Consider the following 16,450-nt stretch of genomic DNA (forward strand, 5'->3'; position numbering starts at 1 on the left):
AAGTTCTGTTTTGAATAGAATAAGGCTTTAGAGGTTTCCTTCAAAACAGAAAGCCCCAAAGTGCCTGTTTCTGTATATTCCTCCCGTGTATCCTCCTGTGCTTCGACAGTCACCGTTTTAAGTACCTGCCATTAATTCATCCAACCCTTAGGCCCCAACGCTGTAGAAGGCTCAAACTAGGTGGTTGGGGGATTATTGTTACAGATGCTGTACTCAAGGAGGATATAACTTCATGGGGGATATATAAATAATAATAGCACCATAAAGTTTTATCAGGCATTGAGTTATAAGATTGGAGAGGATGGTAATAATTATATATATTCAAAGTAACACCTGAAGATCTTGTTTTTTTGTTTTTTTGTTTTTTTTGAGATGGAGTCTCACTCTGTTGCCCAGGCTGGAGTGCAGTGGCGCAATCTCAGCTCACTGTAAGCTCTGCCTCTGGGTTCACACCATTCTCCTGCCTCAGCCTCCTGAGTAGCTGGGACTACAGGTGCCACCATGCCTGGCTAATTGCTTTTTGTATTTTTAGTAGAGATGGGTTTTCACCGTGTTAGCCAGGATGGTCTCGATCTCCTGACCTGGTGATCCGCCCGCCTCGGCCTCCTAAAGTGCTGGGATTAGAGGCATGAGCCACCATGCCCAGCCAAAAATCTTTTAATTAATCCACAAAGCACAGAATAGACAGTTCTACTCATAGGCCGGTTAATAATGATCTAATGAATCCATTACGGCCAGATTTTCCTCTGTCATTGGAACAAAGAACAGATTCTTCAGTCAAGCACCAAACAGAGTGGGTGGCTATGTTTATGGGCTTTGTTATATGAAAAAAATACATGAATGTTCATGTAAAAGTCAGTCTTAGTATATTAATACAGTATTAGTATATTCATATACCCACTCCATGAGAGAAATAGGGAGCTATGATGAAGGCAAAAGTAAACTTAGAATTTCCATCTCAGTCTCACTAATATTTGGAGTGTGTATACTCACTGAGTAGATGATGAACACATTTATTTTTCTCTAATATGTTTCTCTCTCTCACACACACACACACACACACCCCCATTCTGGTCAACAGAAACAACATAAGCAAATCTTCAGAAAGCATAAATTAAGTGACAGCAGTGGAGCAAGGAATATATGCAATTAGTAATAGAAAATAGTGACAAAGTATGCTGAAAATTCACATAGAAGACCATGAATATTAAGGAAATTTGGACTATATTCAGTAATTTATGTAAAGCCACTGAAGATTTTTGAAACAGATAGTGACATTATGATTTTGCTGAAAGGCAAACAGGATGAGTTCAGTTGTAAGCCTACTGAATATGAGCTGCTGCAGAGGCATTTAGATGCACTCATATCTAGCTACTGGGAAGTCCTAACTAGAGATGAAGGCTAATGAGCTATTTCCAGAGACATTTTTTTTCCTGTCTTTTCAGTGCCTAGAACAGTTCCAGGCAATGTATATGCTCAGTCATTAACCACTGAATTAATAGTATTTATGATATTAAGGATATGATGCATACATAGCTATTTAAACACTGAATGGAAGAATAGATGGATGTATAAGTGGGAGGGAGGGAGGGAGGAAGAAAGGAAGGAAGGAAAGGAAGGAAGGAAGGAAGGAAGGAAGGAAGGAAGGAAGGAAGGAAGGAAGGAAGGGAGGGAGGGAGGGAGGGAGGGAGGGAGGGAGGGAGGGAGGGGGGGAGGGAGGGGGGGAGAGGGGGAGGAAGGGAAGAAGGAAGTTTGCCTCTTAAATTTTTCTAGTCTGTGAATGTTTCTACTAAATATCTATTGTGTTGTTCGACAGTTATTTGTAAACATGAGGTCAGATTCTGGGCAACTTTAGGCATCTCAAATGTTTGTTGTATGTGCAATCAAAAGTAAAGATCTGGCTGGGCGCGGTAGCTCACGCCTGTAATCCTAGTACTTTGGGAGACGGGGGTTGCAGTGAGCTTAGATCACGCCATTGCACTCCAGCCTGGGCAATAAGAGCAAAACCTCCGTCTCAAATAAATAAATAAATAAATAAATAAATAAATAAATAAAGAGTAAAGATCCATGAGCAGCCAATGATTGCGGCTGTGATTGAATCAGTTTAGTTATGAGAAGCAGGCTGTTTGGTGGTGAAAGCTGTGGTGCTGGGAGAGGGAGAATACGATACGTTGCTCATTTTTCTTTCTTTTTTTTTTTTTTTTTTGGAGACGAAAGTGGCGGTAGGAATTAGAAGAGCATCTTAGCAGGGCATGCCTTCTGACAGTGGCAAAGAAGAGAAGCAGCTAAAAGAAAACTAAAGGTAGAACAGCTCTCCTCTCTGGGGAGGCAAAGAGCCGTTAAAAGTGTCAGTCGCTTCTAAGGGTAGCACTGTGTTTGTGTTTCTCTTTAGACTTATCACATATGGCAAGTTCTACGAACTGGAAAGGGGGTCAGAAAGGCATTGACTATAAGGGCAAGCCAAGCCCTTCTTGCTTCAGTAGTTTCCTGGGGCATGACTGTTTTGAGACAGCTAAACACTTCACTCTTCACTCTCACTACCCAACACAGAGCAGCAGTGTGGGGAGCTAAGTCAAGTTCAGAAAAATATTCTTGCTTGCTGGACTGAGAGCACAAGCCTCAAAACAGAGTTCAGAGGATGTTAGCAAGTTATCTGTCATCCCTGCCTTCTAACCTGCAGCTCATCTTGCCGATAAGGTCCACGCCATTCCAGTTCCTGGGATCAGTCCAGTGCTGAGTCAAAATTGAAGGAGCTCAAATTTGCTCTTGGTTGCACCCTGACACTGTAATTTCTGGGTTCCAGCCTTTTTTCTGTGACCTTACCTTATACTTTGGCTTTGCTGTGTCCATAGCTTTTTCCCTTGTTCTCAAATGTCTATCTCATTTATTCCAACCCTGTTTACTATGGGTTATTTTCTTAGATACTTGGTATCTTGCCCTGCACCATAGCTCACAGGTGGTTCTGGACACCTGCCATCTCAGCCACCAGAGCCCAGCCTCTACTGTGTAGAGTCCCTCCATCTAGGAGGGTCAGCTGCTCCTCAGTGGCCCTTTTATTTAGCCATTCTATTACTCCAACTGAAACTCTCCTGCTCAGCTACACCTCATGTCCAATTTTGCTTCCACTCTTATAGCTAAAAGCACGCTCCAAATACCTAATTTCACCTTTGAGGCATTTTAATCCTCCCTGATTTTATCTTCTCTGTTATCACCTGGATTCCCAGATTGACATGGAGAAAGCTATGATATGACTCCCTCATATTTCCTAGTGGAAGGCAAAGGGTGCCTGAATCACAAAGTTATGTTAACCTTAAAATTGAGCATAGAAATGTCTACATAAATTCAAAAGGTTGAATGTAGGAAAAAATTTGATGGGTCAATATAATCTTGGTTTATCTCTGTAATATACCATTAAAACTCACTGAGAAGGATCAGTCATTAAACATATTGTAAATTCTGGAAAAGAAGTCTGCTGAGTTCTGCTGAAATAGCCTATGAGTAAATCACAACACCTAGAAGATGTTTTATGACTAAGTTAATTTTAAAAAAAAATCAGAGGTCATCGTATCTCTGCTTGGTGCTAACTAAAACCCAAAAGTTTTGGTCAGAACAAATGTAGTTCACAAACACTAAGGTTTTGGTTGTTCAAAATAAATCACAACACCAGAAACTTAGAAATAATAAATATAAACATAGGGTCCTCTTTTTTGGCTTTTCTCAACAACTTATTTCTAGTAACTTCATAATGCTGCTGAAGCTGGTCAAATTTAATTATGCTTGTGCAGTCTACTCGTTTGTACACTGGTGAGTCAAACACTCTGGGTTTAAACAGAGTAAGAATAGTTTTCTAAAATATGCAGTCAGTCATGTCAAACCTCTGGCTAAAGTACTGTTATTTTGGTGCACATATTCTGAGTTTCCATGAAATAAAACATTCGACAGCTGTGATATGTTGTCATACTCAGGAGTTCAAAAGTGCCATTCATTTCTGAAGAGCTTGCAGAGTATAAACTCCATGAGAGAGTGGAGAGAGTGCTTCAAGGTATATTCCCTCTGTACCCCTACCAGGTACACGGTGCCCATCTAGAAGACATTCAGTAATCACATGGTGAATAAATACATGGAAATAAAGTTTCATATTAATTAATCATTGGGCAAGACAATGTTTTCTGGCTGCTTTGTCCATTTTTAAATCTACTGTGAGGAATTTAAAGGTAGCAATTAAGATGAAACCCAGGAAAGCACTCAGCGTCGTGAGTCAGCAGGGGAATGTTTTTGAAAACCACGATGATGTACCACGATGCATCCCAGAATGCCTAAAGTTAAACGTAGCAACAGCAGCAAGTGCTGGCCAGGGTGAGAAACAGGAATTTCTGCATCGCCGTTTGGGATGTAAAATGTTATGAACACTTTGAAAAACCATTTATGATTGTGTATAAAGTGAAACGTGGTTATCATTATGATCCATCTATTTTATTTTCAGGATTTACCCAAAAGAAATGAAGACATATAGCCACATCAGAACTGCTTAATTTAAAATATCTCCTAATTAGAACTAATTCAATAGTTTATTCTAAATCAACATGGAAATGAATAAACAAAGGTTGATATACTCATACAATGGAATACTACCTAGCCAAAAAAGGCAGGAAAGAACAAACTGCTGACTTAGGGTACAATATGGATGAATCTCTACAACAACATGAACGAAAGAAGCAAACTCAATAGAGTTGACACTACGATTTTATTTCTATAAAATTCTAGAACAAGGAAGCCTCATCTTTAGTGATGGAAATAAGATCAGTGGTAAGCTGGGGCCAGGGGTAGACAGAATTGACCACAAAGAGGCAGAGGAACTTTTTGGGGTTGATGGCAATATTAAATGTCTTGATTGAGGAGGTGACACAGATGTATGCATTTATCAAACCTAACTGAACTGTGCACTTTAAATGAGTACATCTTATGGTATGTAAATTATACTTCAATAAAGCTGATTATACACTAAGAAGAATTTGGAAACTTGGTACGTTTTTATAATTACAGACTTTCAAAAATATTCTATTATGAATAATACTTTTAGCCTATGGAATCAATTCTTCATAAAAACTCATTACAAAATTGTTTGATATTCCTTGTGAAATCATTCCTTTGGACCTATTGGGTGATAACAGTGTAGGTGAAGTAGAAGAAAGGTTATACATTAACAAGATGTGTCCAGGTTGATCTGTATCATGATGTGTAATCCTCCTCTGGTATCCGTGAGGGAGCGGGAGAGAAGGGGGGAGATATTGAGTCTCACTCATTTATTGACATCATTGGAGCTTTCTGGATTATTTAGTGTGCCTATGATCAGTCCTAATCCTAGTCTTAATCCTGAACTTTTCAAGTACTTGAACCAATACATTCTATTTTTGCTTAAGCTCATTTGTATTAGGTCTCTGTTCGTTGGTTCTGTTGTACAAAATTTCAAAGGAATGGAAAATTTAATGCATGAAACTCCACACAGAGTTTGGTGGATATTTTCCCTCAAAATCCTGTATCCTGTTCTTTCTCCTGTATCCCTCATCTGTTCTAGGTAATCAACTAATAGTTTGTTATGAATAAGAATTAAATGTTTCTACTTTTTATTGAAAGATTTCAGATTACTGAAAATGTGACAAAAAATTTCTAAAATAAGCATAGATGTTCCTTCTATGAAAAAAGTACTGACAATTTATCTGTTGCTAAATCATCAATATATTGTACCAGACACCGTTATTTACTCCCTATTGAGTTGTTGAAGTTTAACTAAATTAACTAGACTTAATCCATTCCTACCCTAAACATTTATTCGAAATCATTACTACATTTTAAAACAGTTGTTTGATATAGAAGTATTTTCTCCATATAGAATAAAGGATACCTTTAAACTGTTTACATTTGTAAAGTACAATATGTAAACAGAATTTTGAACAAAATAAGAATATTTTTACTGCACTACCAAAATAAAAAAACAAAACACAAAAAACAAAAACAAAAAACCTCAAACGCTTCTTAGACTCGCAATTTGAGCTAAATAAACCTTCTTTATTTTGGTGTATCACTGACAACTCTGATTTGACTCCAGGATAATTAGAAAGAAATTTCCATAATACGTATCATTTCCTAAGATATAAATTTTGAAGTAAATAATGGATGCCACAAATGTAAGTTGGTCACTTACTTCTTTTCTCTCTTGTCCATTATCTTCAGATGTGTAATCATTTGCGAATATATTTACTTTCAAGAAAAGCCCTTTTCATTTTACTGCTTATTATTACTGCCACTAAATAAGATTATTGTTTATAGGGCTGTGTTCTGTGCTTTAAACGCATCATTATACCTAATTTTCCAAACACACCTGTAAGACAGATGGAGGAGATTGGGAGTACCTAGGGAATGAAAGGTGAGGCTGAATCCTTAGTTTCTGCAGTATCCAGACAGGTGAAGTAAGAGGTGAAGTGTCTTCATACGAGAAAGAATTGGTGTACTTTTCAGAGAAACAAAGTCTTTCTTACAGGAAAAATAAGCCACAGTTATAATTGCATCATTTGTCATGAGATTTCTAAAGAAACTTTCAAGGTAGGAAATGAGAGAAAGAGAAAGAAAGGAGATTATGTTTTTTTCTATGGGAGCCTGTAAATTGAACTGAAATGAACAATCCATAAACAGAATGGAATATCTAGGGTCTGGATCCTAGTTCCAGGCAGCTTGTCACCTGCTCTCAGGCAGCAGAAGAACCTGAACTATTCCAGTGAGGAAACAATGCTTTCACTCTTGACAGTCTTCCCTAAACAGTAGCAAAAACTTCCTTGAAGAAATGTACCATGGTATCCTCAAAGTTTTGGAATCAAAAGGTTTTTATGTAATGTCTCATCTGAAAAGGTCGAAGACCACAGAAAAATTTGAGTGCAGAAATATGTTTACAATATTACTCATCAGAAAACATATCTGTAGAGGCAAAAGGGGTTATGTTCTGCTGCTTTGCAAAACTCAGAGAAACTGAGTGGGAAGGCAAAGAGTTCAGATCCTAAAATGGAAATTAGTCAACTGGGAGGAAGTGTATGACTGAACAATTCGTATTAAAATGTATCATGAAGCCAAACATTTTAATAGTAATCTATTCATGTCCTATATGTAAACTCTTTACTATATTAGTGCTTAGAGCATAATTTGAGCTTAATGCATGTAGATTGATTGAGTGAAAAGATAAATGGGAAAAATAGAATACTTTTTAATTTTCTCTTTCTGAACTTTTGTCATTAAAATGTGTATTTATTTCTTATCTTCCCACTGTCTTTAAAATAGCATTTCTGTAAAGTTGATTAATTTGAGGCCACTTGTAAGAGGACAAAATAAGCAATTGATGACTGATGTGCTTATTAATGGCCTCGAGTGTCACGGAAAACAACTGAGGCTTGAGGCAACTCATCTTTAATGGCATTAATGATACCTTTTGAAGGTGTGATTACTACTGTAAACCAGAGTCAGTTGTTTATTTCAGTTTATTCTTCAGTATGAGCTACAAAAACATTATGAACCCAAAACAATACTTTAGAAAGGCAGATACTTTTAAAATTAGCAAACACTTTTTGCTAAATTATAATATAGGCCATTACTGAAAAACATAGATGTAGAATTCTACTTCAGAGAAGGTACTTTATTTTCCTTTTCCTTCTCATTTAACAGGAGAAATAAGAGATTTTTGCATCATTTAAAAAAATCAAAATTCAGTTATTCACAGAAGAAAAACAACATGTTAATCTTTCTTAAACTTCTTAAATGAGTACTTTTGGAAATGAAAGTGAAATTAGCAAAATATTAGCAAAAATGTAATTAGCACATGTGGTGAAAGATTTTGTATGATTCAGTTAGTAGATTTTGTCAATTTATGCTAATTGGCAAATAATACAATGGAATCAAATTATGCATCGTCAGAAGAAAGAGGAATAAACATTCCAATAACATTTTTCAAGTATACTTTCCAGGTTATTTTTGAAGAATTCGCCCCTTCTGAACAGCACATACTATGTTCGCTGTGAGCTGAGAGGGTCAGAATTATCTGGCACTTAAACATCAACAAGGTGTCTGGAATAACTTTCTCATAAGAACACAATGTAAATATCATTTTTCTTCCATTTGATTATTTTGAGTAACATGCATACTTCATGTGAACTGTAGTGAAGTGTCTGATTATCCAAAGAAAAAGCCAATATTTGAAAAGGTGTTATTCACAAGGGAGCCAAAATAGAAACAGGGTAAGATTTTGATGGCATAAGTGGTAGGGAGGGACGTTCTTTGCTATTGAAGGAAGAGCAGAGAGATATGCTTGCATTTAAAGGCAAAGCATACAGTAATTATAACTATTCATATTTCTAGGTGAAGGAGCTGTGGATAACTAATATATTTTGCTCCAGAAGATATCTATAAAGACCATTGACTGGCTTGTATTAACATTTTTGTTTGCATAATCTGACTTTAGCAAGATATGTATAAGAAATGCTTAGCTATAAAACAATAGACTAACACTGGGAGAGTATGTGTGATGGAGTCCTCTGGGTTACAAGGCATGCTGTGGCATAGTGTCCTCAGCTACAAATCAGAGATGATGATCATAACCAATTTCTAGGAGTGTTGAGATTAAATGAGCTAGTACATGTAAATCACTTTGTATAGACTCAGGAAATGTTAGCTCTTAATATTTTGACTCTATTGACTGTTTTGTTTATTTTTCCTTAAAAAAAGAGGAGATCATTAAGATTTGTTCATTGTCCTTATGTGTGTGTGAGACACTATATACACTCGTCCTTTTGAGCAAGAGTCTAATTCTCATCGAGGTCAAGGTGTAATTCGTAGTTCAATTTGTTATTTGTAGCCATTGAATGTGGCTCTGCCACACTAAGATGAACGTCTTGCTGTCTCCATTATGTGCTTGGGTTACAGGCTGATTACACATGATCTATGACAATCTACAATCTGTAGTCTACACTACTACAGTGTTGTTTTTTGAAAATTATTTCCTTGCCTAAAAGTTCTATTTCAAAGTTGCAATACTGCACCATAGGTTTCCCTCTACTCTCTGTCTAACAGGATGAGAAAAAACAAAAGAGGAAGGAGTGGGTAAATGGATAAGATAAACAAGGATTTCTAGTTTCCAGAGACACTAAGAATGTCATTATAGAATTAAAATATGCACTCATGGTGATAAAGAGTAGAATGGAACTGTTTGTATATTTGCTTTGTGGCTTTCTATATTTTCCAAATTTTTTGATTTACTGTTTCAGAATAGACTTAGAAAGATAATAAAAGTAGCAAAGAGAAAATGAGATTTTTAAAAAATATCTTCACAATCGTATAAAAATATTAAGTAATTCTGCATAATCTAATGGATGTGTTAGTTCTCTAGGGGAAAAAGTATAAAACTTAATGAGAGATATAAAAGATCGAAATAAATAGAGAGATGAAGTGTGATCATGAATTGGAAGACTGAATATTTTAATGATGTTACTCTTCCAAAATTGATCTGTAGAGTAAATGAAATAGCAATCTAAATTCCAACAGGCTTTTCTTTGGTGAAAATAAATAAGCTGGTTCTAAACCATAGATGGAAAAGCCTAGGGCCAAGACTGGCCAAAACATTCTAAAAGAAGAACATGGAAGAAATTTTTCTACCATACATAAAGCCTTATTGTAAAGAAAGAATCATGATGAAAGTGTAATTTGGCGTAAGAATAAACACATTAATGGAATAGAATAGAGGACTCAAAAATTGATATATGTATTTATAAATGCTAGATTTATAACTAAGGTAGTGACATAGTTACAGTAAAAAACAACTATGTCTTAATAAATTAGGCTGAGATTAATCAGTGCACATAGGAAAAAATGAAATTGGCCTGTTGCATCACACCATATACAAAAAGCAATTCCTGGTTGATGACAGATTGATGTGAAAAGTGAAACTATAAAGCTTTTAGAAGATAATATAGGAAAAATCTTAATAACCTCAGGGTAAAACATACTTTTATACACAAAGAAGAACACATCATAAGGAAAAGAACTTAAGAACTTCTGTGCATGAAAAGATGCTACAAATAAAGTGGAGAGGAAAGCCATAGAATTAAAGATATTAGCAACATGTAACTCTGACAAAGAACACTCTCATCCCTAAGGGGGCTGAATGAGCCTTTGTGGTTGATTCGGGGGTGACATTTCTAAGGCAGGGAGGCTATAGCTGCAAGAACAAAGTGCCTTTCTATTTTGTTAGGCCAGTGGATTTGCTTTGTTTCTTGTTGGCCTTCCACACAGAGGCCCTAGGGGCATTGTACATAGTTGAAATTTCGTTCACATTCTGACATTATGTAGGGTTTCATTTCTCCTTTGCAGTGCTGTGGTTTTCATTTTTTCTTTGTGTCTTCATGTGTGTTTTAGGCAGGATTTGAAGTTTTCTGGCTCAAATTTCAAGTCAGATGCTGTTTTAACCCTTTTTTTTTCCTGTTCCTAAAATCTTTTTGTAATCTTTACTGTAGAATTCTTAATGTTGACATAAATTTATGAATTTGATATATTTTGCATTTTCCTATATTCTCTGAAAATTATATCACAATATTTTTCTGTATTGAAATATAGTCCTATATAATATTTCTAATTGAATAATTACAATTTCTTTGTTCAGGTTGTAAGCTAACTAATTTACCATTCCCTTATCCTGGGGCATTTTAGATTCCCTTTTTCATAGAAACAAAAAAATTTCAGTGACAGACTTCTTGAATAAAACTTACATGCTATAAAATTATATTTTAGATACGTTCTCTGGAGTAAGATAACTAGGTCAATGTGTATAAGTAATTGTATGCTTTTAAAATATATTGTAATTGACCAGGCATGGTGGCTCACACCTGTAATCCTAACACTTTGGGAGGCCAAGGCGGGTGGATCACGAGGTCAGGAATTCAAGACAAGCCTGGCCAACATAGTGAAACCATGTCTCTACTAAAAATACAAAAATTAGCTGGGCATGGTGGTGCATGCCTGTAATCCCAGCTACTAGGGAGGCTGAGGAAGGAGAATCACTTGAACCCAGGAGTTGGAGGTTGCAGTGAGCTGAGATCATGCCACTGCACTCCAGCTTGGGAAACAGAGTAACACTCCATCTCAAAAAAAAAGAAAAAAAAAATATATATATATATATCGAGAGAGAGAGAGAGAGAGAGAAACATATTTATTGCTACCAACAACACATGAATGTACCAATGATCTTGAAATTTTGGAATCAGAAAAGAAGTATGACCTCTTGATTAGCAATGAGATTTAATAATATAGGACTCTGACCTATATGTCTCAAACTAGACATGATTTTTCTTTTCTCAAAGAAAAACAAAACAAAACAAAAAAGAGGTGATATTTTTCCTTTTGCCTTCTGTTTTTCAACTCACAGAGTTGCACAGCTGCACAGTTCAAGTACATGGATTGACTTCTACTTTAATTTATTATACTTGATTCAGTAAGTGAGTCTGTAACCTTTCCTTTCAAACATCTCTGATACCATTGCCTTCTTTCTTCTCCATTGTCACCTTCCTCTCCAATGAACAGAGACAGGCAGCAGTAACCTAACTGGACTCTAGCCTTTCACTGAATCCTTCTTCTAGCCTCAGACTACTTCACATTGCCTTTAGAGGCATCTCCCACATACAGTCATACCCATGTCATTCCACAACCTAAAAACTCCAACGGCTCTCACACAAAATAGAGCTAGTCCTTAGCATGTCAGAACTTCCACACTTGATTCAGCCACCTCATCAGAGTCATATCCACACCCTCTTTGACCTGTGATCACACAAGTGAATTAGTCATTCCCCTAAAATGACTTAATTACAAGCCACATCCTACCACTTATGAGACTGTATACAGTCTCTACCAGATTTTCATCCTTTCTTTGAGAAAGTTATATCTTAATCACATATGAATACCCTCACCTTCACCACTACCCCATGCCTACCTGAAGACCTAGCATATATAGGAGCTTTTTACCTGTAACTAGAGAAGTGAATTGAACTCAGCTGGGTTGACGGATGAACAATCCTTACTCAAAAGATATTGAATGTTCAGTTTTTTTTTAATGGAAGTAATTTATGCTGGTGCAGAGGTCTATTTATGACAAGAGCCCATCTGAGATTTTGTAGGAACACTTAGTAAAGGGTAGAAGTCATGTTCATTACAGAAACTGATAACACAAGCTAGTCAGTTATAACTGGGAATGGTGGCTTACACCTGTAGCCCTAGCACTTTGGGAGGCCAAGGTGGTTGATCACCTGAGGTGAGAAGTTTGAGACCAACCCAACCAACATGGTGAAATCCTGTCTCTAGTTAAAAAAAAAAAAAACAAAAAAAAAAACTTTGAAATTAAAGATAAATTTGCTAGAACTAGTCATCAACATATAGTCCAAAACAACAACTAATTCTGCTCTCTCAATTTTCAAACTATAAGGAAATTGGAATACCTTCTAGAAGCTTCCAATCCCACACAAATTCAAGCCCTAATCTCTTACCTGGACTATAGCAGTAGCCTCTTAACTGATCCCCTTCCTTCTTTGTGCTCTCCAAAATATTTTCAATGCCCCAGAGTGATCCTGTTAAAACATTAGCCAGATCTTGCCCCACTCTCTTCCAGTCTAAACTTTCTAATAGCTTCCCATTACACTCAGAGTAATAAAGAAAATCTTTTTTTAAATAATCAACCAGAACCTAAATGACTTGATTCTCACTACCTCTTGAACTTCATCTCCTACTACCTTAACTTTCATTTACTGTGTTCCAATCATATTGACCTCTTTGCTGTTCCTTAAACAATCACCTACTTGCCTACCTCAGCCTCTTTGATTCTTGTTGTTTTCTCTGCTCGGTATGTTCTCCTCTCAGATATACACAAAACCACTTCCTTACTTCCTTTGCCATCTAAAATTTCAACTCCCCCTGCCACAGTAGTTAATAATGCCCTTTTCTGCTTTATTTTGGTCTCTTTGCACTTAATGATATCTGGCAGGGTATAGATTTTACTTTTATGCATTGTCTGCCTCACCAATGGAGAGTAAGCTCCATGTGGAAATGAATTTTTGTCATTTTTGTTTATTAATGATTTCCCAAAACCTAGGATAGTACCTAAGGAATAGCAGGCAATTGATTATGAAGTCAGTAATGAGCAAATAAGAAATTCCATGGAGAAAAATTTGCTTTTTGGTTCACTACATGACCTAGAATGAGACAGATATGACAACATGGTTTAAAATTGTTAAAAACTGAGAAGATTAAAGCAATAGAATTTCTTGATGGAAACTGTTATGGACTGAATGTTTGTCCCACCCCACCTCCAGATTCATACATTAAAGCCCAGCACTGTATTTGGAGATAAGGCCTTTATGGAGGTAATTAAAGTTAAATGAGGTCATAAGGGTAGGGACCTGATCTGCTAGGATTAGTCCTCATAAGAAGAAACACCAGAGAGCTCACTGGCTCCCTGTTATGTGAGGACACAGCAAGAAGGCAGCTGTCTGCACATCAGGGAGAGAGCCCTCACCAGGAACCAAATTGGATGGCACCTTGATGTTGGACTTTCCAGTCTCCAGAACTAGAAGAAATAAACACCCAGGTTGTGGTATCTTGTTATGGAACCTGAAGCGGACTAAGATAGAAATGTACCTTAAAAAATCATCTAACCTAAGTCTCTTACTTAAAAGATAAGAAAACTGAAGCCAGAGAAGTTAAAGGCCACAAAGTCAGTTTCTAAAGGCCACAAAGTCAATATATACCAGAATTAAACCCATTAGCCCTGTGACAGTTCAGTGCTTTCTCTACTTACTATGCTAACTCTTATACCACCCTATGTAGTATATGATTAACATAAAGAAGACATTCTTAAAGCTTATTCTCAAGGAACTCTGTTCTTCCAAAGGGGATAGCAGGCATTTTGCTATTAAAAGTTAAGGGTGATAGTCTTTTCACAGTATCTTATGGGGGTGTTTAATTGATTTTTTTCACTATAATTTTGTGTTTTTTCTCCAATAAAATTTTCTTTTCCTATAAACAAATAAGAAAAAAATATATATATATATATATATATATAACTGAAGAAATTCTGAACCATAATTCTCTAAAAGTAATTCTGTCCTTTGTAGATGTAGTAGGATGGATACATTAAATATGGGTAAATTTTCTGCTGGTACAATTGATCCTAATTCAAATGATAGAATTAATGCTAGTCAGAATTTTATTGTATTCCAAAAAATAGTCCCATGACTTTTCAGAGCCCTGCTTCCTGGACACGTTTGAAAGGCACTGTGTAACAGCATGACACAGCTGCTCAAAAGCTATTACGAGCCAAGGCTAAATCAATAGAAGATAAGTGTGCAAATCACAGAGATCTCAGTCCCTCTGGACTTGGCACCATTAGAACATGTGCATGTTATTATATCTATCTGTTGTCTATTCCTGGATCCTATCTTTAAGGTGTTATTGACCGGCATTCTTGGGTAATGTTAAAGGAATAGAGAATAGTGTGGGAAGTGATGACTTAGGGGAATAAGAAGCTGTTTTCAGAACTTCAAAGGGCTGAAATAATGAGGGAATGGGTTTGTTTTGTATTGTTTCATGTGCAAAATCAAGCTCTTTGCACAAACACTACGGAAAAGTAGTTCTTTACTCAATATAAGAACAATTAGAGTTGTTATCCCCGGAACTGTTTCCTAGTAAAAGTATTAAAACGTATTGAAAAGTACTAGAAATGTACCAGCCAGCCATCCAGAATATACAGCAGAAATCCTGTTTAGGAAGTTATTTAAAACAGTTGATCTCAAAAGGCTATTACAACACAAAGCCTCTGCCCTTGTATGAATACAAAGAACTGGATTATTTATTATAATGAATATGTTACAAGCAAGTGCAATGGCTAAGTGTTGGGTTTTTTGTTTTTTTGTTTTTTCATGCCTTGTAAAGGGGAAGTGGGTAAAGGCAGAAAAGCCCCGGATGACTGAAATGAATGTAAAAGGAAAAAGAAAAAAAAATGAATGTAGAGGAAAAAGGAAAAGAAACTCTAAATGTACAATTTGTTTAGTCTTGGCCTGTTTTTCAACGAGAAACTCTGCACTGAGATAAATTCTATTCCTGGTGGCTGCCCATGCACACATGTGGATTAATGCCTTGGCTGTCTTAAAGAGTCAGCTACAGTCTCTGAGACCCTCAATTTTGACTTAACAGCTGAGATATTCAAGAATGCTATATAAAAGGAGAAAGAAAACCATTAGCAGAAATATTTTCAAGGATATTTCAAATCATTGCTTACTTAAATAAATATTACTACCTTACATTAAAGACATAATAAGATACTAAAAGCTTGAATTTTTTTTTGATTCTAAGAGCAGGTAAAACATACTTATCCTTAAATAACACCTTTTCCTTTTAATAACATCATCTAGACAATGGGATTTTTACCTTTTTTTCCTCGATGGTTTCTTCTTTACTCATCTTTGTTTCTTTCTTTAATGAGTCCTTCCTAATATTTTATTTTTCACACTTTTATCTGTTTTCTCTTTGTATTAATGCTTATAGTATTCATTTTTAGTTTTGTAGTATATTTTATTCTTTTTCTCTTTTGAAAAGTCATACTTGAGTAAAGTACATGTCTCAAAAAAGACATGGAATTTTTTGCATTTTATATTTGATTCCTTAATTTTTAAATTTCTAGGTTAAGAATAATTCTGTACTATCCATAAGTATTGCTTTATGATGGCTATACTTAAGTTGTTGGTATATGTTATAATATAGCATTTCAACCCTGAATACAGATTTCTGTTCTGTACTCTCTGGAATTTACGGAAGAGAGGAAGACGGAAATTAACCTTCTTCAAGTCTAAAAATTATCACATTTGGGACACATAAATCCCCATGTATCTCTTTAAGGACAGCATATTATTTTTAAAATTGAAATGTAAATGTCTAAAGTAGAGAAAAAATAAGATCATCTTGTCCTTATATGGAAATTAACGATGGTTGTTTAAAGAGTAATTTAGAATGGCAAATGTCAAGGTTTGCTGTAAATTCCCTGAGATCTTATATGATGTCCACACCCACTCAGACACACAAAAATGTCATCTCTACAGAACGTCCCTGAAGAAAGCAATCCTGGGAGCCCGGTTTCCCTGTTCAGGCCCCTACTTGGGTCAACCCTATAGGGCAACAGCTTCCCTTCCCTCTCCCACTGGGAGAGGGCTCTGCTTGCCTTCCCTCTCCCACTGACTTCAGTGAATTCCATTGTTTTTTCAAGACCTTTCTAAGTGGCAGGAATAAAACTGATAATCTCTATCAAGACATTAATGATTAATAGTGGCCCCATATATTTTCCCTTATATTTAATGTTTGTATTATTAGAGCTTTTTATGCC

General features: G+C 36.0%; 1 protein-coding gene across 1 annotated transcript in view; it reads left to right on the forward strand.

The window, feature by feature from the left end:
• The window catches only part of CNTNAP2 (contactin associated protein 2), a 2,242,274-nt gene that overhangs the window by 1,600,286 nt on the left and 625,538 nt on the right, over positions 1 to 16,450 (forward strand). The window lies entirely within an intron of this gene.

The sequence above is a fragment of the Chlorocebus sabaeus genome, chromosome 21, assembly GCF_047675955.1.
Source record: "Chlorocebus sabaeus isolate Y175 chromosome 21, mChlSab1.0.hap1, whole genome shotgun sequence".
Classification (NCBI taxonomy): Eukaryota; Metazoa; Chordata; class Mammalia; order Primates; family Cercopithecidae; genus Chlorocebus; species Chlorocebus sabaeus.